Source organism: Dermacentor andersoni, chromosome 4, assembly GCF_023375885.2.
Source record: "Dermacentor andersoni chromosome 4, qqDerAnde1_hic_scaffold, whole genome shotgun sequence".
In the NCBI taxonomy this organism is placed as follows: Eukaryota; Metazoa; Arthropoda; class Arachnida; order Ixodida; family Ixodidae; genus Dermacentor; species Dermacentor andersoni.
In genome coordinates this window covers 171,945,535-171,970,865 of record NC_092817.1, presented here as the reverse complement: position 1 = coordinate 171,970,865, position 25,331 = coordinate 171,945,535, and the positions used below count along the sequence as shown (strand labels likewise).

The 25,331-nt window shown below is 48.0% G+C and overlaps 1 protein-coding gene across 1 annotated transcript in view; it reads left to right on the top strand.

Annotated features, from left to right (window-relative positions):
• Positions 1 to 636: 636 nt before the first annotated feature.
• The window catches only part of LOC140217261 (uncharacterized), a 59,497-nt gene continuing 34,802 nt past the window's right edge, over positions 637 to 25,331 (top strand). The window contains exon 1 of the mRNA XM_072287669.1: positions 637 to 766. The gene's annotated coding sequence lies outside the window, so the exon portion shown is untranslated. The remainder of the gene's footprint in view (positions 767 to 25,331) is intronic.

Sequence of the window (25,331 nt, the reverse complement as noted above, 5' to 3'; positions counted from 1 at the left end):
ATATGGCGCACCTCATCCCACCAGGAATTATGCCGCAAAATCTCTGCAATGGCGGCCGAGTGCGACGTAACGCCACGTCATAGTAACATTTACGAAGCGGCCATTCCTGTGACGCTACTTACGTAATATTCCTTTAGCAAATCAACAAGCTGACGCGGCGACTATCTCGGACCACCACCACATATAGGGAAAATTGCAGGTGCGTTAAACGGGCTTCTGCACGTTACCGCTGGCTTTGTTTTTAAGCGCTAACACCGCAATATAGCTGCCAAGGACCAGAAAAATGTTTTACTAGAAAAAGCCTATAGCTCGCGTCAGGTTTCGTCATCTTGATGAAAACACACAAAAAAAGAGTTTTGCAACTCGTGTCGAGAACAGAGCCTCAGGTGATCCCGTCGATTCGTACTGTTTTAGCAGGGGCTACATCAAGCTCCTCAAGCGTGTGGTTATTTTAGCATAGAAAAGTATTAATCGTATTACGTACAAGGTAACAAGCTTACAGCAGCAATACCAATTATGCTTGGAATTTTCCCAAGAAAGGCGCGAACAGAAATGTCACGCAAATGTTTTCGTTAGCAGCCACTGGAACTTGGAAAGCCAGTGCAATCCAAGACTAGCGGCATTCCCTTAGGCTGAGGGTTATTTCAATCTTGAATATCGCTGCGTGGTGCTTCGTCGTCCGGCCGCATCGGATAGCAACGCAGGCTCTGGCGCGGATTCTCGGCACAACGTTTCAAGGAATTCCCGCTCTTATCATCCTCAAGAGGTAAGCCGAATCTCTCGTATTTCTGAGCACACAGAATATTCGGTATACTTATTCTGCGGGCGCTTACTTCTTCGCAAGTGTGCTACAGCGTATGTTCTGTTACGTTCCTTGGTTTGAAGCGTGACAGGCGCAGCGACAGCCGTCTTATTTCTCTGCCAAGAAAAAGGGAGTGATGGTTTTAGCCGATAGGTAGCCGAAGTTATTGTTTACATCCTTACCGAGACCCATTAATTTATATTTCGTACAAATGGCTATGTAAGCGATAAGTAGAATGAACTGCACGTCTCCGTTAAGTACGGCACAGCAACTTGCCCCGAGATAACCTATGGACAACGAGCAAGCGAATCTTTGGGCTTTTCTTTAGCTTAGAACATTGCCTATGGCGGCTGCACACAACGCCCGAGATTAATTTTCCGCGTCTGCTACATGCATCGCGCCAGTAATGAACGCATAGCAAATTGTCAGCTATAGTTGCGGCTGCTGCGTGTGGCGCAATTAGGGCCAGCAGCCAGTAACAGAGTTCAGACTGTACAAGTCGAAACAGAGCCCTCTCATTACGGGATTTATACGACAGTTTTTTACGTGCCTTAGTTTTTCGACTCAGTGTATGTGCAGTCTACCGCAAAAGTTTAGGGACCACGTGAGCGTACGTGCCGAGCCGCCTTTCCGCGAAAATTCTGGTTCACCAGGAGTCGTCGAGAGATGCTAGGCTGCAAATGCCTTTTGTTGCTGTCATATTTCGCTCTTTCTTACGCAAGCAGTTCTTTGACAACTGTGGCTACGCGCTTCTCCCTTGAAAGCAGTATCAATAGAACTGATATTGTTGATACTGCCCACGTGCTGCTGGGCTGGTATAAATTATCAGTAGTTAATAAACCCCTAAGAGCTCCTCACAGGATCTAACAGGACAGAGATGAAGTGTTGGAAATTGCTTACATTCATCAGTAATGCCAGTTGTTACTACATAATAATATATTACTCGGACAATGAACACAGTCAGATATACAAGCTCTGACATACTCGCGGTACGGAGAGAGTGTGGTAATGGCGTGGACGGACGAGCCAATCAAGTAGAGGCGGCAAGGGCCTCTTCAATGTATGTCCTCACCTTCACTGGGCAGCGGCGAGGAGAAAACAATCCAGTCACCCTAGTTTGGCATGGTCTGGCCTGGTCCGTAGACATTTGCTATCGGCTGTACAAACCACAAAAAAAAAAAAAAAAAGAATCGCAGCGTGGTTTTTTAGCGAAACGCTTTTGTCTCGTCTTGCTTTCTGGGATGCCTTGATAATCCTGACGTGGTGTTCTTGTTATATTATTCGCGCGCACAGCGTAAGTCTGTGCTCGCCAACTATGACGACAGCAAAGCGTCAAATATAGAGGAAAAGACAGCCGCATTTTACGGAGCTCAGTCGTAAACCGAGCATCCAGATCTACTCTGGCCATTTTTTTTTTCGGCATATGTCGTCGATATCAGCCCACATTCTGCAATCAAATGAACTTCACTTATGTCTGACTTCTATCCGTCTAGACAATGTGCCAAATGTAAAACATATCGGTAGTTAATATTGCTTTGATTTGCCCCAAATAATACTGATCAATAAAACTTTGCATTTGGCATGACTCAAAGCTGATACTACTCTGGCATCGTTTACAAAAGAGCCTTAGACGCAATAGAATCCTTCACGTAATATATGCACTCGTAAACTGGGATAGATAGCGCAAGAACGACACAAGGACGAAGCAGCAACTCAGGACGAGCGCTAACTGTCAACAATTGATTTATTGCAGCTGGTAAGCGTATATATACTCATAGGAAAGCCACTGCAACAGACACACTGAAGGGAAAGAAGAAAGGAAAAGCGGTCGTGTGAGTACTAGCCGAAAAATTCAAGCTCTTTCTTAAATAAATGAGTAGACGGCGTGCTAACACAATCGTCACTTGCTCTAGCTATCTCACCTGCTTCACAATAAATCAATTGTTGAGAGTTAGCGCTCGTCCCCTGTTCCTGCTTCGTCCTTGTGTCATTCTTGCGTTCTGTATTCCCCCTTATGACTGGACTAAAAACACGCCCGAACATCTTCCCTGGTAATATATGCACACCACACGTATTCTGGTTTGTTCCCCATTGCGCTTCGACCAGGGCCACTGATCTAGTTTCAGAACATTTAAAAATTAATCCCCGAATTGAAAGCTTTCACAGTAAAAGAGAAACTTGCCGAGGTGCTGTAGAACGCGCAGTCGCAGAAAGCGTTCGGTTAGCACCCACCGCCGCTGTAGTCACCGCGGGCGTCCTGTAAAGTCGGGATGCCGGATCACAGCAAACGTTGCAGCGCGCTGTTGCACCACTTAAGTTGCAGTGTCACCAGCCAGACTGAGCCGCTCCAAGCGCATTTCAGCCGTCGAAGTCGGTGTCACCGTGCGGTTCCGTATGATGTCCAAGGGCGATAACCGTCGCCGCGCGCACTACGTTTATGTGCGAGTAAAAGCATGCAAGGATAGCCGCCGATCGCTGCTCAATCTCGCCCGCGCGCGAGAGAGGAAAGCCAGGAAGAAGCGCGCAGGCTTTCGCCGAGTGCGAGACACCTAACCATGCGAGGCATCGGGGCGAAGGAAAGGAGAGCAAGCGGCGTTCTATCCCGGCTGCAACTACACATGGGGCGGGGCGGCGCGCGGCCGTATCACAGGGGTGAATCTCTGCATGGCTGCCATTGGCTGTTTTCGAGCAGATGCTCTTTCGACGCTAGCGCTGAGGTCCGCTTCAGTTACAGCCCTAACAGCAGGGCGACACAGAAGCAAAATGGTGGCGCACACGATTGTTTACGTTGTCACGGCAACAGGAACATCAGCCGCTCTGCGCTTCCTCTCCCAAACGTTTTTTGTTCGTTTTGTTTTCATTATGCCAACCCGCTGCGCCCACTTTCCCCCATGCCGCGCGCCTCTTATTCTTTTTTGTTTTGACCTCATGGAGGAAGGAAATTGAGGAGAGGCCCTATCCCCTCTGCGCGCTAGGAGAAAAGTGTGGAGGAAATGACGTAGTAGGTTCTCCTCTTTCTTGTTGTTTTTTTTTTCTTTGCTGTAGCGGCCACGCCTTTCTGGCCACAATGGCGGCTTTGTTTAGGTTCTGTGCGCTCACACGTGTTGCTCCGTAGGTTTCGTACCGTGGCAAAGGCGCCGTGCGGGCAGGTTTGCGTTGGTCTCCATGTTTTGTTGCGCTGTGTTTTCTGGACCGTGCTCTACCGGATGTTGCTGTGGCCAGGTGGGACAGGAGGAACTAAAGTTCGTGAAATGAACGCGCATGCAGCGCTATACGCAATGTACAGCGCCACGGCAATGGCTACGGACGAAGGAATATCCGCGGGAAATGTTGCCCTCTTTCGCGGAATCATGCTAACGTGCTAACGACTCCTTAGTATTGCTGCGGAGCGCGCGGGTCTGAGCAGCACGGTTGCGCGCAGCGCGGCGTGGTTTCGCGAGAAATGTAAGCAAGAGAGGAGAGCTGGCCCGATAGGCGGAGCAACGCCATGAGCAACGCCAACTTTCGGCTTCACTTTAGCTTCACAGAGTGACGTCAAGGCCTTTCCTTAGTTTCCTTCCTCCGTGTTTTACCTGAACGCGGCACATTGTTGTTTTTTATCGCACGCGCTATGGCGCACCACGCGCCAGCTCCCAAGCAATGCGCGCGCTACGCCGTACATTCGCATTGCTTGCGAGCTGGCCCGTGGTGCGCCGTGGGCTATGCGTTGGCACGCACGCAGTCTTGCCCATAGTTACATCAGCATGTGCCGGGACATAAAAAATTTCACTTCCAATACAGCTGATCTTTGGTCTCGCTGTTTGACTTCGTTTCCGAAAACAAAGATTTTTCTTATTAGGTGGTGTGATACACGCTCGAAAAATGAGCAAAAGTGAAAGCTGCATGACATATACAACACTACTAAACACAAACGTTCACAGACGGTGAAATAACAAAAAAGTGCTAGAAAACACGAAGACCGTTTCATGTACACGCACATAAAAAAAACAAGATTTTAATATAACGCCCTCAAGACCGAAATGTAGACGAGCTTCTGATATATGCACTAAGATATTGCACAAAACTGGACGACGTGTATGACATAGTCACGACAACTATAGAAAGGGAAAACTCACTGGTAATGGCAAAAACAATGACACGCAAAACACCTAAAAAGTAGAATGAAATGCTAACCTTGTTTGATTGACAGCGATACTAAAAAAAAAGAGATTACTTATAAACCTGCGCGAAAGTATATGAAATACGTGACACGTTCGTTACTACGGAACAAAATGAAAAACACGTGGCAGAACAAAAATTACATTGTACTAAAAACCTAAATACACTTTATCACATTATTTTGCACTTGGCCACATCTTGAGTAACGGTGGCAAGGGGGAACGGAAGGTAGTTGGCTTTTGCAGCAGCACATACAAAACATTCGTAGAAAGACCTATTCCTCCATAAAGACCAGGCAAAATAGGCCAGAAACTCGACATTTCTTTCGCCCCGAATGCAATGCTTAGCAGTAAAATTACGTCACTTAAGGCACCAAGTCGTACCTAGTGGAAAGAACTGCAAAAATCTGCATCTAGGACACTTGCAATGCTCACACTTTCCAGAAGGAAAAAAAAACCGTATCATGACTACACATGAAGGTTGTTCCCGCGGTTTTCCAATCGGCGATTATTGAGATAATACACTAACACGAACAGTAATTTTCCAGCTGTATGTACGTTTGTAGAACGTGACACACAGAAAAAGCACTGAGGGCGGAATGGAAAGCTGGGCAAATTACCCAAGTTGCAGAATGAGACTTGGCACAAAAAAAAAAAGAAAACACAAGTCATAGACCAGGTAACAATGAGGAGGAACATCTATTTGTCAGCTTTCTCTACCGGCACGAGGGAAGTGTAGCACAATCAAGGCGCAACGATGTCCTGTGGCTCATGGAGCATACACATGGACAGGGCTGTGTTCGTGTACATGCGCATTTTGATGTCCTTGGATCTGCGCGCTCACCTGTTGTCTTTAGGCACCTGGAACAACCTTGCAGGGATTGTTTTTGAGGTATTCGTGCACCACTGCACGATGCACGAGCGGTACGAGTCGTGAAACGGGTGAAACATCGCGGAGCACAAGCACACAACTACCGAGGACCACGAAACTGATGAAACTACAGACGCCGGTCAATGCAAAGCAGAAGAAAAACTAGAAATATGGCAGTGGAACTGTGGAGGTTACAAAAAAAAAACAAGGACTACTACAACAATACATTAACAAGCGATTAATACCTCCGGACATAATTGCGCTACAAGAAACAAACGTAGAACCAAAATTACAAGGCTACACGTGCTACGAAAGTCCGGACGAAGAACGGAAAATGACAGCGATCCTAGTTAGCAAAAGCCTCACGGCCATACAACGCGACAGGATAGCTGACACGGACGTAGAACATGTAATAGTCGAAATAATTCCGAAAAAGAAAAGGGCAGGAGGAAGCATATTTATAGTCAATGTATATAGTTCTCCTAAGCAAAAGAATGCCAAATTTGAAGGGCTATTTAGAGGAGCAAACAAAATCGCAAAAGGAAATGCGCTGGTTATATTAGGCGACTTCAATGCCAGAGAGGAAAGTTGGGGGTACAAGACATCAGAAATAAAAGGTAGGATAGTAGCCGACGCGGCAGATAACACGGGGTGCGAGCTAATCACCGACGCCGAAAACCCGACAAGAACCGGGAACAGCGTAACCGAAGATACCTGCCCAGACCTCACCTTCGTCCTGCGAACAAAACAAGCAGAGTGGGAAAACCTAATGGAAAACCTAGGAAGCGACCACTATATAATAAGAACAGAAATCACGACATCAGATTAAATCAGACGGCAAATAGGCAAAGCCAGAATCACGGATTGGAGAGCCTTCAGAGAGTCGGACAGCGATACGACAAGAGGGGAAATCCAGTCGATATCCGAATGGGGAGAAAACCTCAAAGAACAAGTAAGGAAGTTCACGAAAGAAGTCGAACGCACGCAGCAAACACCGGACGTGGACTCTAGGCTACTCAGACTGTGGGAAGCAAGAAAAGGACTCACGAAGAGGTGGAAGAGGCAGAAATTTAACAGAAAGCTCAAAATAAAAATAGCAGAGATCACAAGGAAAGCGGAGGAGTATGCGGAGTAGCTTGCGAGACAAAACTGGCAGCAGTTCAGTAATTCACTGAACGGGACCTTGAACACAGCAAAGACGTGGAGCATACTCAAAGCCCTACTAGACCCGACCAAAACCACGTCAGAGAATAACAAAGCCATCCATCGACTGGTTCACCAGTATGAAGGGACGAATGAAGAACTGCTAGAAAAAGTACGCAAGAAATGCTTTGGCGACAGCAACCCGGCCGCTTACACAGAAGGATATAAAGGGGAAGAAAACGAAGCATTGGACAGGCCCATAAGTAAGGAAGAAGTTTATGCGGCAATAAGAAGAGCAACAAGAAACACGGCAGCGGGTGCGGACAAAATCAACAACGCACTTATCCGCAACCTCAATGACGAGTTAGTCGAAAAATTAACCGACTACCTCAACAATCACTGGGGAGCGGAAACAGTTCCAGAAGAATGGAAACACGCTGAAATCATCATGATTCCAAAGCCAGGAAAGAAACTCCAAGTAGAGAACCTCAGACCAATCTCTCTCACATCATGCTTGGGCAAGATATACGAGAGAGTGGTTACGAAGAGACTTCAAGACTACATGGACGATAACGAATTATACCCGCACAGCATGTTCGGCTTCAGAGTCAAGCTGTCGACGCAAGACGTGCTGCTGCAGATAAAAGAAGAAATACTCAGCGAAATCCCACGCTACGGAGAAAATATCATCATGGCACTCGACATCAAAGGCGCCTTTGACAATGTCAGTCACGAAGCCATACTAACGGGCCTAGACAACCTGAACTGCGGCAGAAAAACACACGGCTATGTCAAAGCATTCCTGTCGGGCAGAACAGCGACCATCGGGCTAGGAGAGCTAAGATCAGACAAGTTCAGCACTCCAAACAAAGGCACACCGCAAGGGTCAGTTATCTCGCCCATCCTTTTCAACGTGGCAATGATAGGACTGGCCAAACAATTAGAGGAAATTGGGGGTATACGTCATGCGATGTACGCCGACGATATCACCATCTGGGCGCCAAGAGCTCCGCTAGGATACCAAGAACTCAAGTTGCAAGAGGCCGCAGCATGCGTAGAAGCATATGTCAGGGCAAGAGGACTCGCATGCTCAACGGAGAAATCTGAGCTCTTGAGAGCACGCCGGAGACGCAAGGCCAGCGACGAGGCCGAGCCCCTGAAAATCTACCTGGAGGGACACCAGATCCCGGAAGTGACGCAATGCAGAATACTGGGGATGTGGGTGCAAACAAACCAGCGTTGCACATACGCCCTGGCACTAACCAAGACTGCAGTCAACCAAGTGGCCAGAATGATAAACCGGGTGTCGAAAAGAAGATATGGCATGAAGGAGGCAGACACACTCAAGCTGATAAAAAGCCTAGTAGTCAGCAGAGTGGTGTACAGCCTACCGTACTACAACTGTGTCAAAAGCGAAATCCAGCAAATCGATACCATCCTAAGGAAAGCACTCAAGACGGCGCTTCAAATACCCCAAACAGCGTCGACCGAGAAGCTGCTAGCCCTAGGGCTGCACAACAGCTTTGAGGAACTGCAAGAAGCCCAAAGGATCGCACAATTCCAAAGACTACAGCAAACTGAAACCGGTAGAAGACTTCTAGTCAGGTACGGCGGCGAATCAACCCTACGAGAAGTACAAGATAACATGACGATCCCGGACGAGTACCGCAGTACCATCAGGGTAGCACCAATACCCAGAAATATGGACCCGAACCTGCACAAGGCACGCAGGGAGGCGAGGGCAGAGGACGTGCAAAGGACACTGGCCACCCGGAACGAAACGGTGTATGTTGACGCCGCAACATACGCCGGCAAAGGAGAAGGCAATAAGCATAAAGTGGCGACGGTGATTGGCCCGGACCTCAGGGAAATCACCAGCGCGTCAATACGAAACTGCACGGTAGTTGAAGCCGAGGAAGCGGCCGTAGCTCTAGCGGCAGTGGAGGGCTATCGACTAGGCAAATCCCTAACGATTCTAACAGACTCGCAAACAGCATGCCGGAATTACATGAATGGCAGGATCAGCCGCAAAGCGCTGAACATTCTCCGCTCTAACGGCCGACCCACAGACAAGCAAAGGAAACACGCGATAGTTTGGATACCGGGACACATGAGTGTCGAGGGAAATCTGGAGGCAGATAGGATAGCTCGAGGGTACGCAAAAAACCGGGCGTCCAAGAACACTGCCGCCATAGAGGACCCAGAACCGGTAGGCCAAACATACGCTGACACGCTAAACTACTTCAGGGGCACCAGAATGAGATACCCGGCACGAGACAAACAACTCAACAGAGAAGAAGCCGTAATCTGGCGGCAACTACAAACGGGCACATACCCGAACTTATACATTCTAAATAAAATTTACCCTACCCAATATGAGAACACATGCCCCTAATGCGGGGACAAGCCCACGCTATATCATATCACGTGGGCCTGCCAAAAAGCAAAAGAAATAACCATAATAGAAAACCCGAGTGCGGAGCAGTGGGAGAGCATGCTTTCCAGCGACATCCTGAAAGTCCAGCAAGGGCTAGTAAGGCGTGCTCGCACGGCAGCTACCCTCAGTGGGGCCCTGGACTAGGGGCACCAACCCTGCAAATCAAGATGGAAGAAGCCATCTGAAGAACCGATAACTCCATATGTAAATAGAGCAAATAAACGTTTTTCACCACCACCACCATTCCAAGGTGAGGGATATGCGAGGGAGTAACGGGGGAAGGCGACGGGAGAGGAGCTGGGGGGGGGGGGCGGAAGGGCTCAGGCACCTGGATCGGCGCGCGTTCGTGCGACGATCTGCGAGGTCATGCAAGGGAAACGGATTTCCGGGTTCACCCTCTTCATAGATGGCACCAATTACCTCTGCCACTTAAAATCCTTTGATAATTTGAAAGTAGCGACACTCTTTGAACTCTGCCGACGCCGCGCGACCTCCTCGCTTCCTCGCCGCTTGCGCGTTCCCCCGCGGCAACCAGTTTTTCCCCCGTTTTTCTGCACGACGATTGGTCTCCCTGCCTTTGCCCTTGGAAACGCGCGGATCTTCAGTTTTGCTTGTGTTTTTCTTTTTTGTTCGCGCCATTTTCCTCCTGAGCACAGCTAGCTCGGCGTAGCGAACGTTGTACGCTGTTTCCTGCTCTATGCGCTAGCGCTATGCCGGGGCTGTTGCGCATATAACTGCAGCAAGAAGCCTGAAGATGGTTATGCCGTTTTTATGATACCACAAAGAAAGCGTGACGGCTTGCGCAGGAAGCAGTGGCTGCATGTCATTAGCCGAAAGAACTTTGTTCCGGCAAAGAACAGCATTGTTTGCGAGCTGAGGCGTCTTTCTTATAGCTCGTAGCAAAGCATCCCGTAATTCTGCATTTTTTTTTCATTCTTCCAGCCTGCTCACCGGCGTTTTTGTTGCGGTTGTCCTCAGTATGCTTAATATTCTGGGGCGGCTCGATCACCTCGCACGTCACTAACTGCTGTTATTCAGTCGGAAGTGCAGCATTATAGCTTCTGCTTTGCGCCCTGAAAGTATACCCGCGGTATTGCAGGTGATGAGCGTTAGCTAGTCAACATTGAGTTTTTTTAAGTTTTAAGGTGAAAGCCTCTAGATCTGTTTCAAGGTCGAGTTGTAAACTGGAAGTATCACGTGACGCAAGGAAGGACAGAGGTGACCCAAAGCATGCCCACCCCTGTATAGGAGAATGATTACCCAAGTTAATTAATGAATCATTAGTGATTGACATGAGATGGATTAGGGAGCATTAAGGTTGATTGGAGTGTATTAAACAAGATTAAGGGGGATTAGAGTGCATTATGAAGGATTAAGATGCATGAATAAAGATTAAGGTGGGTGGAGGAGGGTTAAGGCGGATTATAGTGGATTAAGGTGAAGGGTTGATGAAAGCGTGTTAGGGCCGATTAGGGTGGATTCGAGTGCATGAACAAGGATTAGGGAGAATTAAGGTGAATAAAGGAAATTAAGGTCGATTAATGGAGATTAAAGTGAAATACAGGTTCATACAGGAGGATTAAGACCGATTAGGGTGGATTAGGGTAGATTAAGGTGGATTAGGGACCATGGAGCTCGATTAGGTTTGAAAGAGGTGGATTAGGGTGTCTTAAGGTAGATTGGGACTATTAAGTAGGATTAGGTTGAATTAAGGTGCATGAATAAGGATTAGGGTGGATGAAGGAGGATTAAGGCGGATTGTGATGGATTCGTGTTGATAAAGGAGGATTAAGACCTTATAGGGTAGGTTAAGGTGAATTAGGGGCGATGTAGGTGGATTAGGTTGTTTTATAGTGGATTGGGAGTATTAAGCTGGATTAAGGTGGATGAAGGAGCATTAAGGTGATTAGGGTGGAGTAAGGTGAATTAGAGTTCATTGAGTATTAAGACCGATTAGTCTACCATAATCCTCCAAATGCACATTAATCAACCGAATCCACATTCATGGACCTTAATCCTCCTTCATTCACTTTAATCCACCATAATTCACGAAAGTCCTCCTTAATGCCCCCTAATACACCTTCATCGACCTTAATCTACTCTAACCCTCCTTAATGCACTTTAATCCTCCTTAATCAACCCTAATGCTTCCTCATTCACTTCCATCCACCGTAATCCATTATAATCGCCCTTAATTCACCCTAATCCAGCCGAATTCACATTCATCTACCTTAGTCCACCCTAATTCTCGTTAATCCACCCGAATCCTCCTTCATTCACTTTAATTCACCCTAGCCCACCATAATCCTCCGTAATGCACCCTAATCGTTCTTAATCTACCCTTATCCTTCATGCACTTTAATCCACCCTAATCCACTATAATTGTCCTTAATGCACCTCAACGCACCTTCATGCACCCTAATCTACCTTCATCGACCTTAATCCAACCTAGTCCTCCTTCATGCACCTTAATGCACCTTCATCGACTTTAATCCACTTTAATCCTGCTTAATACACCCGAATTCATCTGAATCCAAGCACTAATGAATCAGTACTTTGCTAATCATTAATCATCTCTTATACGCGGCTGCACATGCTTTGGTTCACTTCCCACCTTCCTTCGGTTACGTGATATTTTCTGTAGCTCACAACGGGACCTTGAAACAGAGGTCTAAGGCTTTCGCTTAATAAGCAACACACAAAGGGATGTGTCACAAGCAATACTAGAATAGACGCACGAAGTAAACCATGTGATCATGTGGCAGAAAAATTGTCTGAAGCATAGAACTCGCCTCAAAGCTCTCTTTACATCAGTATACCCCGTTCATACGGCTCTAAGACAAATTCAACCTCCTCATAAACGTTCCCTCCAGCATTGTCGATGCTGTTATTATCATTTCTTAAAATTTTCAACCCCACTGGGGCTCGCAACTGGCCCAAAATGACACGCCTCCATAGAATCCTGCGGCCCGTCCGCTGGAGCCCAGGAGCAAAAAGCGTGCCGTGCGCAGCCGGCGGGCGAGGAGAATCGAGGAGGAAACCGCCGTGAGGAGGAGAGTGTCACTACATTTAAATTGTCAAGGGGTTTTAGTGCCACTGAAGCCGCGGAGTTTCCCACCGCGGGCCATATCTTGAGCTTGATTTGTGTCGGTGGCACTTAGCTTTTGGTGTGCTGTATGTTCTCGGCGCTCACTTTGCGTTGAAGCGACAGAGCACGAATGTGACTTCCCTCGCTGCTGCTGCCGCGTTACCTCACGCCAGCGTTTCGACAGCCAGTTTCCGCGCTGATCGAGTGAGATGTGCTTACTTGAGCACGTGACACCGTGCTAGTTAACGTAGTTAGTATGCCTGCATGTGTCTGCAACTTTATACAACCGAGAAAACTACTAATTTGCTATCGCAGTGGATTCTTTGCCTTTCTGGCGCAACGGTGACTTTTTTTCGGCTTTCCCAACACGGAATAAGCCTCTGTTTTACCTAGTTTCATTGCCTCAGTGCATATTGTGGAGACTTGCAGAGGATTTTCGTGCACTAGAACGAACGGCGCCGCAGACTTTCATGCTTCTTTAACATACCGCTGCATTTTTTATATCCTACGCCGACTAATTTAGGAGGCTGTGTAGCTGCTCTTGCTTTACAGCGCAGCTCTTAGGCCCACGTTCCAGCAGTGAGCACCACAGAGAATGATGAATAAGCAAACCGTAATGTGATATGAAAGATGCAAGCTGCTTTCATGCGCACCCACACCCAAGCTTTCGATGCGTCCTCGTAACTCGCCTCAGCTGGACCAGTCTACTACTATTCTACTATCGTCCGCTCGCGCTAGAAGTCGCTCGAGCTTGTTTGGTTTGCTTGGTTAGGTCTCGTTGCCGCTTGTTTCGATTATCATGGTTCGCGATTGTTTTGTAAGCTGACTGTGTGCACGACGCGAACTGTTTAGTACTTTCTGAAAACCACGTGGCTCCAGCGATTACAATGGAACCTTCGACGAGTCGTGTATAAGATCCGGCGCGCTTGACCCGCACATGATTTTCTACGTTCGCCGATTTGACAACATGCCTCTCTCAAACTCTGCCTCAATATATCACGAAATAACTCTATAGAGCTCCATTTTAATTTCGAGTTATGCAGTACCGTAATCGTCGACGAAATGTTTTTTCAAGCGGCGCCCTTCTTCAGGATAGAGCTCAGTCTCGTGCAATATCCGTGTCAAGGAAGGTCGAAGAGAGCAGACTCATGTCGCAAGGGCTCCGCGCAGTTTCGTAGCTTTCGACGTTGCAAATCCATCGGGCCACCAAATCTTTTGGCACGATCGACGAAGATAAGCATCAAGACCATGAGGACACCTAATTCAGCCCGGTAGACCCTCTTTTTGGACTTTTATCGGGTTTGGAAGTCATGACCTCATGGCCGGGGAGCTAAGGCTAACGCGAGGCTTAGCGGACCCCACCCCGAGCGGGCGCCCTGTCAAGCCGAAGGCCTTCGGGGAAGACAGGAATGGCATCTCGGGCACCAAACAACCTTGTCGCAAATAATTTTGGAGCTGGCCCAGCCCAGGATCAGGCGGAAACTCAAGAGATGGAGGCCGCGCCGGCGACCACGAGTTCCGGCACGCAGGGAGCGGGGAACGGCCCCGAAGGAGCCATGGAAGACGCAAGCATGCAACAGGACGTCAGCGACGACGAGAGCCTGGTGCGAGACGAAGAAACAAATCGGCAGATATACCATACCAGACGATAAAAGAAAAGAAAAGCACGCTGCTAAGCGCGACGCCATTTTGAAGCCAGAGGGGCCCCAAGCGATGAAGAACAATGGCAAGATGGCGCCGGCAGACGCAGGTGCCGGCGGGATGACACAATTCGGCGGAGGGCGCATGCCGGCTCAAGGAGTTAAAGCAGAAGCACAGCGGCAGCCGAAGCAAAAGCTACCACCGCTCCCGACGGACGACGCCAAGATCATTATCCGGCCCCGTGGAAGACTCAAAGTTCACGCAATGAAGCCGTATCAAGCCACGTGTGCCGTCGTGGAAGCATGTGGAGGAAGAATCAAGGAGGAGGTTTTTTTGGCCAGGCTCCGACCCGGCTCGAACATAATGATCGCGAGCACCTCCGAAGAAGAAGCAACAAACGAAATACGCAAGATCAAGCACTTTCCCTTTGGAGGAACGAGCTACTCAGTACAGGCCTACGTGGTCATGCCAGGCGACGTCAAGCGCGCGGTAATTCACGGATTGCCAGCGGGCATGCCATCGGAAGTACTGGAATCGAAGCTAAGACTACGTACGCAAGGAGTCGAGATCTTGGCAGCACGAAGTATGGGCAAGACCGAGACAGCACTCATCACCTTCGACGGTCCAAATATTCCGAAGTGGGTCATCTTAGGCGCCGGCGAGTACAAGACCTACCCATACAGGCCAACGAGACAATGCTGTTATGTATGCGGCCTGCATGGACGCCGATCGGACGTATGCCCAATGCCCGAGGCGGGAACCTGCCGAAGCTGCGGAATCAGCAATCCCATCGACGGACACCAATGCCAACCGAAAGGAATGGTATGCGGAGGCGAACATGTGACCGGCACCAGAGATTGCAGGATGCGGCTCAAGACCGCTGAGGAGCTACGCGGGCACCCGCCGCCGGGCAACCATGGCCAGTAGCAGCAGCAGCGACGGGGCCGGAGGCGGAGACGCCGACCGAGATGGTTCAGCTCAGACGGTGATGAGTCAGTCCCGGAGCCGAGGTGGCAGCCAGGCCGGAGCCTGGAACCAGTCACGGAGCAGGAGCAGGAGCCGGGGACGAAGCCGCCGCCAAGGCGGAGGCAGCCCCAGAGATCAGTCCTTTCCACTCCTGGGAAAGCAAAACAACCAAGGGCTGCCGAAACAAGAACAACAGCAGAAGAAAGGCGGAGTCAAGGTGAGCTGGGGAACGGGCTCTCCCAAATCACTGTTTCCGCACTCGGGACAATCGAGTAATGACACGAAACTAATAGAGGAAAACAAGGCGCTCAAAAGGGAGCTAGAACTAAGCCGAGAGGAAACCAGACAACTAAAGAAAAGAATCGATGATTTAATAAGAGAGTTACAGGCACAAACAAAGGGCAGCCCACCCATATCGCCACCCAGCCCCGTGCCCGAACCACAGATACAACAAACACAGTCAGGGGAAAAGAGCCTAGAATAAAAGATGGAAAGCTTTATGCACACCATGCAGGAGCAGATTGCACAGATGCAACAAAAAATGGCGCTGTAGGAACAGACTTTTCGCAGCTACATAAAAATCAAAACACCCAGAAAATCACGAGCGAAGCCAGGGACAGGCTTTATCACGAAAGAAGATTCGGATCCGAAAGCCAAAACAACAACAATAACAATAAAACATTGCCGGACAAAACACACTAAGCGTATGGCAATGGAACTGCAGGGGATACCGGCGCAAGCAGGGACTCCTGCAGCTGTACATAAACACACGAACCGCACCACCAGACATCATCATGTTGCAAGAGACAAATGTCACGCCAATACTCAGGAGATATATATGCCAGGAGAAGGGCCGCAAGGCGACACTAATTAGAAAAAAACTAGTAATAATAGCAGATTGCGAAATACCAGATACCGGAATAGAACACGTGATAACTGAGGTGATACCGAAGAAAAAGCATAATGCAAAAAGCGCGTTCATAGTAAATTTATACAGCCCGCCCAGACAATAAGATAGCAACTTTAGCAAACTTTTCGTGGGGGCAGGCAGTTTAGCGAAATCCAACACCCTTTTTATAGCGGGGGACTTTAACGCCAGGGACCCCGGCTGGGGGTATAAGAAAGGAGAAAGGAAGGGGCAACTAGTTAGCATGGCCGCGGAGGACACAAAGTGCACCCTCATAACGGACGAAAATCGGCCAACGCGTCTAGGCAACAGCGTTAGCCCAGATACCTGCCCCGACCTAATGTACGTTAAAGGAGCAAAACAGGTCGAATAGGAAAACTTGCTGGAGAACCTAGGCAGCGATCATTACGTACTGAAGATAACTATAGAAGCCGAGAACATCAAGAGGAAGATTGGCACAGCCCACATAACGGACTGGGGCGCCTTTCGCAACAACAGTAAACACATGAAGGGGGAAATTACTTCAATGGAAGAAGAAGAAGAACAAAACTTTATTCGTAGAAAGAAGAATGGTGCCAACAGCTACAGCAACTACAAAAACAATACACGCAAGAAATATACAGAACGGATCAAACACTGGAAGTGGACCCGCGGTTACTCAACTTATGGGAGGCGAGACGCGGGCTCACCAAGAGATGGAAAAAACAGAGGCTAAATAAGAAGCTAAAGAAGAAGATTGCTGAAGTTACCCAGAAGGCAGAGGAATGCGCAGCGCCATTGGCAAGACAATGCTGACAGCAGTTTAGCAGCTCACTAAACGGCACGCTCAGCACAGCCAAAACGTGGCGAATACTCAAGGCACCCATGGACCCAACCAAAACCAAATCTACCAGCAACAAGGCACTTCAAAAGCTCGTCCACCAATATGAGGGACAAGAAGACGAATTATTAGAGGAACATCGAATCAAATGTTATGGCCGGGACAAGCAGCAAGAATACGAAGGGTACTACCAGGGAACGCAGAACCCGGAACTCGACAAGCCAATTACAAGAGAAGAGGTGTATGCCGTCATCGGAGCAGTCACGAAAAACACGGCAGCAGGTGCCGATAAAATTAAGAACTCCTTGATCCCCAACCTCGGCTCTGAAGCGGTGGCCCAACTCACGGACTATCTCAATACGCAGTGGGAAGCGGGCACGGTACCAAAAGAATGGAAGCACGCGGAAGTGGTCACGATACCCAAACCCGGGAAGAAGCTACAGATAAAAAACTTGCGGCCCATCTCGCTCACCTCGTGTCTCGGCAAGCTTTACAAAAGAGTGGTCACCAGAATACAGCGACACCTAGAAGACAACGAACTGTACCCTCACAGCATGTTTGGCTTCCGGGTGAACCTGTCAACACAGGATGTATTGCTACAAATAATGGAAGAGATCCTCAAGAAGATCCCCAAAGCCGGCGAAAACATCATCATTGCCCTAGACCTCAAAGGGGCTTTTGACAATGTCAGCCACGGAGCCATCATGGAACGGCTAAACAAGACCAACTGCGGCAAGAGAGTCCACGATTACGTGCGGTCATACTTGTCAAAGCGCACGGCGACAGTAGGACTCGGAACCCCACGGCGTGATACCTTTGACAAGCCTAACAAGGGTACACCATAGGGCTCGGTCATTTCCCCAATTCTCTTTAACATCGCGATGATCGGGCTAGCCCAGAAACTGAACGAGATCGAGGGCATCCAGCACGCCATGTATGCGGATGACATTACGGTCTGGGTAAATCGGGGATCATTGGGCCAAAAAGAAGAAAAGCTTCAGCAGGCGGCAACATGCGTCGAACAATTCGTCAAGGAGAGAGGCCTCGCGTGCTGAACCGAGAAATGAGAAACTCTGAGGATTGGAAGGAAACCAAGGAAAAAATGGAAGTGTATATGGAAGGCCAAGTCATACCAGAGAAGGACATAATACGCATCCGCGGCATGTGGATCCGGAGCAGCAAACGGTGCGGACACACGCTAGGCCTGCTCAAGCAATCGACGGAGCAAGTCAGCAGGATGATCACGAGAGTGTCGCAAAGACGGAGCGGCATGAAGGAGGGGGACACGATCAAGCTGGTCAGGAGCCTGGTGGTCAGCAGGGTCACGTACTCACTCCCGTACCAGAACATGACGCATAAAGAGAGAGAACAAACCGAGACTATCATCAGGAAAGCGTACAAGACGGCATTGCATCTGCCCAGACGCACGTCGAACGACAAGCTACTCAAGCTAGGCATCCACAACACATTTGAAGAGCTCAAGGTGGCACAACTGGGTGCGCAGCCGCGCAGGCTACAGCAGTCAACCACCGGTAGGATACTCCTTAAAAGATTAAGCTATGAAAAGATAGAAGCAACGAAGGATAGGATGGCTAACATACCAGACTCTTTTCGCCAGACACTGAAATGGACCCGAATCTGCATGCGGCCGAAAGACATGTGCGAGTAGAATACGTAGAAAAATACCTGGCCACTAAAAACAATGTGGTATACACGGATACAGCCCTATACCCGTGGGACGATAACACCAAAGAACATAAAGTTGCGGCAGTGACCGTGGATCACATGGGAGAGCTGATAAGCAGCGCAATCCTAAGGAGCTGTGCGGTAACAGAGGGGGAAGAAGCAGCTGTGGCTCTAGCAGCGGCAGAGGGTTACCGTAGAAACATATCCTTGAGAATGCTCACAGGCTCCAAAGAAGCATGCAGAAATTACACGGCATGTAGAATCAACAACGGGGCGCGGCGAATCCTCCTCGAGGCAGGGCTTCCGAACGAAAACATACTGCATACGATTTTCCGGGTGCCGGGTCCCACCGGAAAGAGGGTAACCATAGGGCTGACAGTCTAGCTCGCGAGCTCACATACCGAGTGGGACAGTCAATGGACCCGGATGCCACTATGACGGTGGAACCAACGTACGCGGAAATACTAAACCATCACCGAGGCAAAAGGATAATATATCCACCACCCCACCCATCTTTAACACAACACGAAGCAGTCGGCTGGCGAAGGCTGCAGACAGGAACATCCTCCAATCTACACATCCTACATAAAATGTTTCCCAGTCAATACAAGGACACGTGCCCATGATGTGGGGCCATCCCAACACTATATCACAACACATGGGAGTGCAGAAATAACTTCTTTCCACAAAGGAAAAAAAACCCAGTGCGGAACAGTGGGAGCGCCTGCTCACCGGCGACGTGCTCACAGTCCAAAAAGGATTGGTGCAACACGCTCTCAAAGTGGCCAGGCTATGCGGTGCTTTGTAATAGGGGCGCCGAACACTCAAGAGGACGGAGACTTCAGTAAAACATGAAGACCTCTGTTAGCCGCTGAAATCTGTAAATAGAGCAGTAGTTTTTCCTTCCTTCCTTCCTTCCTTCCGTGTCAAGAATGCACTAAACGAAGTGATTTCCCCCAACCAAATTTCCCATATCAAATTTAAAATGCAGGTAAATGTGTGATACCAAATGCAGAAAAATAAAACCTACAGATTATATGTACCGGTTTTTTGTTGACGTATCCATAATTGAAGCGGGATTTCTTTGAATCCTGTAATCTTCTGTTTTCTCAGAGCATTACATACGGACAATATGCACACATTGCACTCTATGTTTGCATTATGCTGTCCATGTCTAATGTCGCTGGGGAAACATTAATTATGCAATACCAACTACCCTAACGCTCAACCGTCGTATCGTCTGAGTAACTCTACTTGCGTCTATTCTGCACCAGCACCGCCAACAAAACAGCCGCACGGAAGGCTGATTACGACCGTGTTTGCCATCCATCAAAAGTATGCAGATCTAACGCACTTGCTATATTATATTTCCAGCGAAGTTTAGCAATATGGTTAATTAAATATTATATAAATAAATCAAATGCGCACATTCCTGTTTATTTTCAACCTATATGGGTTCTGTAATCTGATGCAATGTTTACGCTTATTTAGCGCGCATGTCACGACATTAATTTTGTGCAATGTTTACGATTATAAAGTACACTGTTCGCAAGGTGTGTGCGAACATGCAGACATGAGTTCTGGGGAATGTAAACTCTGGGACGTCGACATAGCGATTTCTAGACCACGAAGGCGATGTACGATACTCGTGGAAGAAAGAGCAGTAGTTAGGGGTGTATAGGGGCGCAAAGAAGTAGGGCACATTATTGAAGTATGTCTAAAAATTCTATGACATTGTCAATATGGTGCATACCTTATGGCCCATGTATCAAGAGGTTAAGAAAAAATATTGACCGCCACTTGACTGCTGTGAAGAAGGGTGCAAACGAAGCTCGGGATCCGCGGCTCTTCGTTGTCGGAACGCCTCGGCCCAGCGCTACCTCACGACGAGGTTGGCACGTCGACGACGAGCCCTTTCTCGCGCGACTTCCCGGCAGCGTTCATCAAACGCCACCTGTTCTTCATCCGAAGGCACTACGCATGGCCCGCTGATGATCCTTCTACGCAGCCTGCTCTTCGGCCAAACGAATAAAACGGGGCCTTCCCATCTGATTGCTGGGCCTGAACTGGCAGGAAATGGCGGGCACGAGCCGAGCGAACACGCGATCACACCCTTTCGCTGGTCCTCCTCCGGAGGGAGGGGACGCCTGTGATTGGCTCACATCTTGCGATGTGTCTACTTCTTCAGGAATATAAAACACCGCTTTATAGGGCCCGTATGATGAACCGACAGTGGCTGAGAAGGAAGAAGTCATGTACGTACGATACAGACCGACACTAGCTGAGCGTATGCTCCAAATGTAGAGATGGAGAGAAATCAGTTTTTAGCGTTTTGAGATGTATATCGACTGTGGAAAAATACTAGTTTTGTAGGGAAACTTCAATTGTGTTTGTCGTGCGGTAGACGGTGTAACATGTTTGCGAGTGTGAGATAAGGAGGTCTTGAATAGAGCAGTTCACAACGTCAAATTAGAAGATATCGGAAGTGTTGCAATAAATCGAAGGCGTCTGCAACTCGCACATCTTCAAGGCGGTAGCCATGCACGACTAGCGACGCTGTACGTGTTGCTTGACCTTGGGCCACTATGCACATTGGGCGAGGTTAAGCCAGTTTGTTTCAGTGACCACTGTGTAGTTATTACCACATTAAAAAAAAGAAAACTAAAGTACCTAAAGTGGGAACCTTGGAAACTTAATACGAAATCGCTGGAGGATGAGGGTTTCGTTAAGGATGTAGATGAGAAGCTACAGAAGATACTCTCAGTGCAACCTTTAAGCGTTGGTGTAGAGGGGGAGGATGTTAAGCAAGAAGTAAAAATGAAAGCCAACGAGAGAAGTAACACATTGCGGTATGAAGACAAACGAAACGAAACGCTGCTTTGAGAGCAACTTGAGTTTCTTACGGATATAGAATGCTCCTTACCAGGTACTTACACCAATGAATAAACAAGCATAAATATTCAGTTCTAAAAATTGATGCAGAACAGTACATAGCGGCAGTTATACGGGCACGGGCCGAGAAGCTGAGGGTTCGGGAAATGCCTACGAAACGTGCGTTATCGCACTAAAGAACGATGCGTTTATAATAAGGAAATGCGACAAATAAGGAGTGCGAATGACGGTTCGACGGACGGCATTGTTATCGAGCGCGTCGTCGCGGATCATTTGAAAGAATTGCTCGGTAAACAGCATACCGTTATAGGGGGCTTTAAAGCAGAATTTCTGTTAGTGCCAAAGCTGAATGAAGAAGAACGCATCTGTACCAGCCGGTTTCCGTGAAAGAAATGGACGACGCAATAGATGCACTACCTGTTGGCAAGGCCCCTGGCCTTGACGGCCTATGAGTAGCGTGTTTTAAAACATTCAAAACAATAACAGCCCAAATTCTGCTCAGTTATCATCAAATCGTATCGGCAAAAACGTAAACCACTGTCCTTCACAACTTCGCACATCGTTCTCATCCCAAAAACTGAGACACTTGAAAAACGCCCGTCAGTGGGGTCTTATCATCCGATAAACCTTACCAACGTAGACTGTATGATATTTATCAAGATGTTGGCCAAACGATTGCCAGCTGTGATAATGAGGCTGGCTGGCCTGAATCAGACCTGTGGTATAAAGGGTCGAAGCATCGCCACAAACTTACACGTAGCTCGAAGTGTGCTAGTGTGTTATCATGTTTTTGATGACCGAGTGGCTATGACGCAACAAGATCGCTCTAAAGCATTCGACTATGTTTCCCACGATGTTTTCTTCGCCGCATTATATATTTCCAACGCAGGAAGCGTAATAACAGACGCTCTCAGGATGGTGTATGCTATCTCCTTAACACGGGTCATTGTAAACGGGGACCTGACTGACAGTTTGCAGTTGTAGTGTTCTGTTAGGCAGGGATTTCCGCTGTCTCACCTGATGTACGCGCCCTACACTGAGCCTTTTTGCAAGGTCATATAGAATTATTAGAGGATAGCTGGCTTCAGGTTACAGTCCGCACATGTGAAAGTTTTGGCGTATGCCGATGACATCACCATATTTTATTGAAATGGAGATAGTATTTATGAGGCCGTGGCAGTAGGTGAAACCTTCTGCAAATAGACCAGGGCACAAATAACTAGGGAGAACAGTTATAGACTCTGGCATGGTGAATGGAATGAAACGCCAGACTGCTTCTCTTGACTTTGGTGGTCAACCCCCGCAACAACGTGTCTAGACATGCCTCTCGACTCTTATCGCCACCCGGAGCCGTACTGGAATGAAAAAGCGGCGAGAGTACAGGAAAAAACTAAATCGTGGCAAGGGCGGCAGCTGTCAATGTTCTCGCGTGCCACAGTCTGTAACCTATATCTGACCTTCAAGATATGGTATGTCATGAATGTGCTGTGTGCTTCGCCGATCGACAAAAAAAGGCCATGTCTTCAGTTTTCATATGGGCGTCAACTTGAGGAAAGAACCAGTGAAACAAACTTGTTCTTGCCCGTAAAAAAGGGAGGCCTTGGCTTGGCACGTTTATTTATGCGACAAGTCGTGTTGCGCTTTATTTATCTTCGCGATCAGAATTTTTTCCTTGGCACACTCCTGCAAGTGTTTTTATATCGTCAGCTTCCAGGATTTGTATGCATGTGTGAAGCAATGCATCGTACCGTTAAAGGTTATCTACGACTAGTCGTACTTGCGTACAGAATGTTGGATGTGCAGTTTTGAATGCAGTATCTCGCCAATACTACTAGGAAAAAAACTTTATCAGGACCTAGTGGACACTATGCTGCCTGTACCGATTTACCGTATGTGAAACCGTGGAGGCCCAGGTGATGTCATCGAAAGGATTTAAAAGAATGGTAGTACACCCTTCAGTTCCAACGTTTTTTCTTTAAACTACGCACTAATCTATTATCAGTTAAAACATTGACGCGTAACAAAGCCATTTTTTACCCGAGGTCAATTAACTGCTTCTTATGCAAGAAACCTGAAGTGATAGAGCATGCATTTCTAAATAGCTTGCATCGCATATTTTTCTAGGGTGCGATACAAAGGACGTTAAAGAAAGAGCTGCCTTTAGATCCACATGGATTAAGATTCTTAACGGTAGAAGCAAAAGTTTTTCCGTATGACGCTAAAATACTCCTGGGCCTCCACAATTAGTGGAAAACTCTAACGCAGTTAAACAATGCTGATGTCCAAGTGCGACCTGCGCACGATCACTTCATTGAAGGTGTAGTATGGCTCAGTGATGTTCATCGGGCACTCCCTGAACAGCCAACATGGATTCACATGCTGCATAAATAGGCAGCACTTAAAAAATGTTAATATCATGCCAGCAATATCCTTTGTGGCATGTTTTATCTTTTGTGTATTGTTTGTGTATAATCGCAAAGTCGGCAATGAAGAAAAAGACAGTGGCCGAATCGGTTAGCATGGTGGTCTCGCAAGCCGGAGGTCGGTGGTTCGAATCCGCAGCCCGAAAAGCAATTGTAATTTTGTTGCGGCTTGAGTTTTCTTGAATGGCAACGCCGATGGCGAATAGGGTGGGGCAGTACAAGCTTCGCTTAAAAAAGCCGTGTCTCTTCTGCAGTTGCACCTGAAACGCCTTAGCAAATTGTTGCTTATGTTTGGCGCTCGACATTTGTACTTCCGAAGATATCCGCAAAAATCCTGATTATGATTGGGATATGTGTAGGGCCATCTCGTGCAAGCAAACTAGTGTTCAAAGAAGAGTCCCACAGGCGTCAAATGAATACTTGAAGATGGACAATTATTATTCCTTCCGACCGACATATCGAGACTGTTTTCAAACGCGGGAGCCATGTGGGATATCTGGCATCTGCAATCATTGAATGCAGTATGTGGGACATTTTTTTTTATATTGAACATTCGAAGGGCGTCTACGTCACGCTTTTCGCTTTTGCTATTTCTTAGGTAAGGTCCTCGAACTCACGCAGCCCTAGAAAAATTACTACCACGTCTCCGAGCGTGCTTTTGCATTTATTAAAACAGCATCTGCTACGAATGAGTTTAGGTTTCGTTTCCCAGGAGACCTATGGCTCATACCCTACATAGACACGTGGAATCAGAACGTTGTGGCGCTCTGACATTCTCTGGCAGGGTCGGTCGCCTGCTATGCTCCCACTCGTCGAGTGGCCTACCCATGAAGAAAAACATATAAGATAGCCGTCTGATCTGATTGAGGCCACGTCGCTCAGGTTCGCCACTTTTTGCGCAGGTGGTGACATTCCTAGGTACTTCGCCGTAGACACTAGTTTGGTACTTTAATTTTGCTAGAGGAGGAGATAACAGACGGGAGGGATGTGGGCGGGAGTTTAATGCGACTGCAGTACACTCTTAAGCAAAATTAAACCCTTTGGAACGTATCTCGCAACACAATAATCATATCTCTTGTCCGCATTTACTTTCTTTAACGCTGCGAGCCAGGTACTTCCAAGTCACGAAAAGCATGCGTGTTGTCAGCACGACAGAAAATTCTCGACAGGAAAGTAGCGAGCGCAGCGTTTTAAAGAAAGGAAACACAATCAACATGGATGACCAATATTGATGTGTGGCAAGATACGACCGAAAGGGTGTACATTTGTTGAGTCTAGTCGCATTTAACTCCCACCCGCATCGCTCCCTTGTCATCTGCTACAACACCCGATCTTGACGCTCACACTTCATTTGCCTCATGTCAGTGTGTATAAAGGTTTGTAGCTTGCCCCTGCACCGCTTCAGGCACTCCCGCATTATGTTCTCAGAAGACCATCCTGTTTGGTAAATGTTCACAGCACATGCTGGTTACATTGCAATACGCACAAGCTACTCCCA